Source organism: Canis lupus, chromosome 16 (genome assembly GCF_003254725.2).
Source record: "Canis lupus dingo isolate Sandy chromosome 16, ASM325472v2, whole genome shotgun sequence".
NCBI classification, from domain to species: Eukaryota; Metazoa; Chordata; class Mammalia; order Carnivora; family Canidae; genus Canis; species Canis lupus.
In genome coordinates, this window is record NC_064258.1 from 19961366 (window position 1) to 19967422 (window position 6057).

Sequence of the window (6057 nt, forward strand, 5' to 3'; positions counted from 1 at the left end):
GGAGGGGGAGAGCCAGGTACCGAGGAGTGTGGTATCCTCCAGGAGCCAGGAGAGGCCAGGAAGCAGCCTTCTCTCCAATAGCCTTCCCACCAAGTCTGTCCCAACATCTTGACTTTAGTCCCATGAGTCTTGTGCTGGACGTTTAACTACAGAACTATGAGACGCTAAATTCTGTGTTGTCCTAAACCACTAAATTTATGACAATTTGTTAGAGCAGCCCTTGAAACGCCCTCTGCCCTATAGCTCCGCATTGGGTCTGATTTCCTCTGAACCTTCCAGGCTCTGTCAAATGCCTCTGAAGGCTTCTCACCCCTCGCCCATCCCTTAGACATCTGAGTTTTACATCTGGCCTGACCCAGTGGTGGTCCTTGTCCCACATCCCCCATGACATCACCCCATCCCCACACTCTGCACAGGGAGCTCTGGGCTCATGCTGGGTCACTGAGACCACTTTGCAGGCCTGCTGGGAGTGGGGATGATTTTAGAGAAAGGTTCCTGTGACTCGGGCACATTGTGCTTGAGGTATGACAGCTTCCGCTACTGCACACTCGCCCCTGACAAACACCGTGATGAGCTCTCTACATAAACCCATAATGGATCCTCATGCCTAAATGCAGTATGTTACCCTTACTGTCTCTTCCCAGATCTGAAGAAGTTAAGGTCCCGAGAGGTAGGGTTACTGCCTAAGGTCACCCAGACTGGGTGGTTGGCCTGGCAAACTCTGGAAGCCAAAGCTGTGGTCGCCACCCCTTCACCCTGACATTCCAAAGGAAGAGTGGGGGCCAGGGGTTGTGGCCACTCACCATCCCGACAGTTCCTAACCCAGTCCACCTCATCAACCACTACAGGCTGGGGTGGAGGACAGCCCTTCTGGGTCCCCGTCTGCTCTGGCCAGCTCTGGGTCCCGTACCCCACTGGCTGAGCCCAGGTGGGGGCCCTGCGACAGGGAAGTTGACTCACATAAGGACAGAGCCACTAGCTGTAAACACATGTGTGATTTGTGTGCTGGAGCCCCACCCTCGGCCTAGCACCCCATCCCTCCCATGCCTCCTCCCTCCCCCATTAGTCTTTTCACAGCCCCACCCTGGGTCTGACAAAGCCACCCTGAGCTCCACCCCTGCACCAATAAACCGCCTCTGCCCTCCTGCCCCCAGGCACCCTGAGGAGATGCCCCGCAGCCCACATCCCCTGCCCCCAGCCTTGGCCCATGCGCCTCAAGCTCCACCAGTCCCAGACAGTCAGCATCCCGAGGTTCAAGCCTCTCGATCTCCATCATTCTTCCTCTGGCTGGATGGCAGCTCCTAAGTTTCTAGCCAGAAACGTGGCCCCATTCCTGGCCCTCCCCCGTTGTCTCCCTGCCTCCCTCCAACCATATGATTCTGTCACCTTTCCCACCTCAACACACCTCCCAGCCCTTCACTGCCGTGCATCCATTGGCTGCCAGCTCAGCCCAGCTCCACTAGCTTCCTCCTGGACCAAGGCCTCAGCCTCCCAGCTGGCTCATCCACGTCATCGAAGCCAGAATTCTCTTCTTCAAGCACAAATCTGACTTTCCAATGGCTCGCCATCCTTTCAAAACAAAACCATGATGACTACAAGGCCCCAGAGGTTTGACCTCGATCGTTAGTGTATGTTCCCTTGCGTGCCGTGATATGGAACCCACTGAATTCCTGTCAGCTTTCACCTGAATCGGAAACTCTTAAGCCCTGTGTAACTGTATATGCTGCTCCATTTCTCCAACATACATCTCTCCTCCCCTCTATTGAATTCCCATTCATTCTTCAGGTTTTATTGTCTATGTTACTTCTTCTACCAGGAAGCCTTCCCTGGTTCCCTCTCTGCCTGAGTTAGATGGTCCTACAATGTGCTGCTTGGGACTTCTAAAAAAAAAATAATCTTTGAACAAAGACAAATAACGAGCAATTGATGAAGGCACTTAAACTCTTATTTTTAAAAAATGACATAAATGCACACTGGGCATGACATGCCTTTGGTAGACAGTCATTGTCCCAGTGTATCTGGTTCCTGTCACCTCCCATCACTGCCCCTTTGCTCTCACCCTGTGCTTTTTTCCCCTATGCAGACACTGTCCACCACTCATGATTCTTGACAGTCTTGAGGGATAAATTCCACGTCCTCTGTGACATTATCACAACTTTCCTGATTCAAAATGACCTATCTTCTAAACTCTTACGGTCTTTGTCCAAAATGAGATGATTTTCTATTTCTCATGAACTAGCTTTATATCTCTAACTTTAGTCTGTCTTTCTGGGCAGAGGCCACATTATATATGTATCTGGTAACATGTAGTGCTTAGCATTATGCTGGGCACATACCAGACTCTTAATAAGTACCTATTAAATGTTCGCTTTTGAATAGTCTGGGCAAAATTCTCAATAAAACCATGGAGGCTTAGAGTTGAAGAGAGCCTGAGTTCCTCTACTCCTGCTCCTTGTTTCATGGAGTATTTATTGGACTGACAGTCTGTGACACCCTGAGGCAGAGCTGGTTCTCCTCCGGCTCTTATCCCCTGGCTACATCTATTCTATTCTTACACATAGATCTTACACACAGGTAGGGAAGGATCACCTGAGATTCAGAAAAAGTAACCAAAACCCACCATTTTAATTCATTTTTTAGAACCACAATTAATTCTATAAAAATTAATTTTAAGAGGAGCCTGGGTGGCTCCATTGGTGAAACGTCTGCTGTTGGTGAAGTGTCTGCCATCGGCTCAGGTCGTGATCTCAGGGTCCTGGGATTGAGCCCCACATTGGTCTCTCTGCTCAGTGGGGAGTCTGTTTCTCCCTCTCCCTCTGCTTGTGCTCTCTTCTCTCCCTCTCTCTCTTTCTCTCTAATAAAACCTTTTTAAAAATTAATTTTAAAACATCTCCCTCTGGTCAGGATAGAGTAACAAGGACTGGATTTGCTTTTCTGCATGAACAATGAAGAAACTGAATGGAATATAGGAGATGACAGTACTTGAAACATTGGAGCTCAGACGGCAGAGGCAGGGATCCCTCAGAGATGAGCCACAGATGAGGCAACACCTACTATTGCTGCAGCTTGCCGCATCCGAGAAGCTCCAGGCTATGGTGCAGGAGGAAGGAACCCAGGCAGAAGTTGGTGGTCTCTCCGAAAGGAGGAACCAGAGCTAGAGTGTGGGGAAGCCCAGCTGGCCACAGTTCACAGGGCAGAAGCCTGGATGGCGGAATGCCTTGAGGAAAGAGAATGCTGACATCCGCAGAGGGTCTTCATCAAAGGTTTCAGTTGACTACTGATCATCATCTCAGCCATGTGACAGATCTATCATGTGGTCAGGGAAGGAACCACCTCCAAAGCTTTAGAGTGGCTAAAATCCCAAAACAGACGCCAAATGCTGGTGAGGATGTGGAGCAGCAGGAGCTCTCACTCACTGCTTGTGGGAACGCAAAATGATGCTGCTGCCTTGGAAGACAGTTTGGCAGTCTCTTCTCTTACAAAACTAAACATACCCATACCATATGATCCAGCGATCGAGTTCCTTGGTGTTTACCCAAAAGAGTCGAGAACTTATGACCACATACAAATCTACACATGGGCATTTATAAAGCTCTATTCCTATTTGTCAAAACTTGGAAGCAACTAGGGTGCCCTTGAATGGATACATGAACTGTGGTCCACCCAGACACTGAGATACTAACCAGCCCTTGAAATGAGCCATCCAGAGATATGGAGGAGCCTTGGATGTGTATCAGGATGTGAAAGAAGCCAAGTGTGAAAAGGGGTACTTGTGGTGTGATCCCAACCCTAGGACATTCCAGAGAAGATGATGCTACAGACAGAAAGAAAATCAGTGGCTACGAGGGGTTCTGATGAGGTGGGAGGGCTGAAAATGGGGAATAGAGAGGGCTTTTAAGTCAGTGAAACTGATCTCTAGGATAATGGCAGAAACATGTCATTATCCTTTTGTCCAAACCCAGAGAATGTACAACACCAACAGTGCCCCTAATGTAGACTCCAGACTTTGGGTGGTAATTACATCTCACTGTAGGTTCATCAATCGTAGCTAATGTACTACAGAGCTGGGAGGTGATGGTAAGGAAGGAGACTCCGCGTGGGTGGGGTAGGATCTACATGGGAACTCTCTAGACTGTGCAATTTTTCTGTGAACTTCAGATTGCTCTAAATAGAAATCAACACAAACAATTAAAAAAAAAAAACTGAGCCATCAACACAGATTCACCCATCTGTATGTATCCCTCTACCTAGCGAGAGAGCTACCCACCCAGGTATATTAAACACCATGCATTTGTACCATTGCCTCCAATCCCGATTCAATACTGCAGGCTTTATAGACAATTTTTAAAAGAAACCACTCAACCTTTGAGATACTATTTGATATAAGAACGTGTCAAGAGCTGGCCTAAGCCCACAGAACCAAGGGCATGCAAGAAGGAGAGTCCTTCATAACCAAGCCACGTGAGAACACGCACCCCTGATGACCCGCTCAGGAGGTCAGGAACTGGAGACGGAAGGCGGTGCAACAACAGGCAAGCAGAGTGGTGGTCGGGGAAACATGCCACAAGAATGCTAGGGGTGTAAGGAAAGGTGCCAAGTAACTGGTGAGAGCACGCACAGAGGGAAGAAGGTACACGCAGAGCATGCGTGCATCACAAGTGGGTGTGCAGCCCACACTTCAGGATTTGTGCCCCCTCCTGTGCCCCACTATATCTACTCTCTGCCCAGATGGTCCTTTGACCCGCCTGTCCAAGTCTCTCCTGCCCCAGGTGGCCTCTGTGCAGGGCCCACGTCCCTGCTGTGCTGCTGGACAGTGAATAAAGCTTCTCTCCTGCCTCTAGCACTTCCGCAGGCATGCACGTCGCACTGCCCACCATCCGACAGCCTCTCCTTGACTAAGACCCCCCTGTGGGGACACATTTCTGCTATACAAGACAAGGACGTTGCAGAGCTCTGCTGAGTAGCTCAGAGTCTGCAGGCAGCCACGACACTTCTGTAGACCTCAGGTGGGCCTCAAGGTCGATCCTATAGTATGTGCTCTTACCACAAATAATCCCTGGTGATAAGGATGTGAAGGAGAAGGAGATAGAGAGAGAGGGCACAGTCACACAGTGTCAGGGGCCTTGGTCCATCAGCCCCATAAGGAAGCCCTGATGTACCTGTGCTTACAATCTGCCTTTCTTCAATGTGCTTTCACGCCGATTATTTGACCTTCTCTGTAGGTGGGATAAGCACCATGGGCAACCCTAGATCTGAGGGCCCCAGTTCAGGGTCTCGACAATTTAGGGGACGCAGGTGCCCCTCAGCCTCAGACCGTTTGACCGCCGGAGACCCTGGAGCATCTCACAAGCCCAGCATCCTTTCCTCATGATGCAAAAATCAGGCCTGGAGGCAAAGAGGTGGGCACGGGGTAGGGAGAAGCCTCTGACATGAGTCTCCATCTCAAATGATTGATAGGGGAACAATACAGGTGGAGGAAGAATATGACAGGCCACCTTTGCAGGAGGGGCCCTCGTACAGTGGGAGCCAGGGGTGCACAGCCTGGTGGCCAGTCTGAGAGCTCCAGAGCAGGGGCTGAGCTGACTGCAGGGCCTCCCAAGCCAGCCAGCAAACCTCGAGGTTGGCACCCACACCCAGACTCAGTGCAGAACCCGGGAGTGAGCAGGGCAGGTGCTCACAGGAGGCAGGGGTGGTCCAGGAAGGGTCCCCTCCTCCCATAAACCCTCCAGCCCAGGTCCAGCGCAGAGCCCAGGAAGAAGCAGGGCGGGAGGCGCACACGGGGCAGGGGCACCCCTTGCGGGGCAGGCACAGGCGAGTTGCATTCAGAGAGGAAGTATGATGGACACCCTCATATCACCAGCACTCAGCAGAACTTGTTTCCAGATCAGCAGCAGGACGGTGCTCCAGCAGTCACCCCCTGTAAACAGCACCCTCTTCCTGACACCCGGTGTGTGTGGGGAGACCTTGATCATGTGTGGGGCCCGTGAGGTCAGAGGTCACCCGGAGCTAGGAGCCAGCCGCCCCTGCCCGCCATCTCCTGAGGGTCCCCACAGGCCC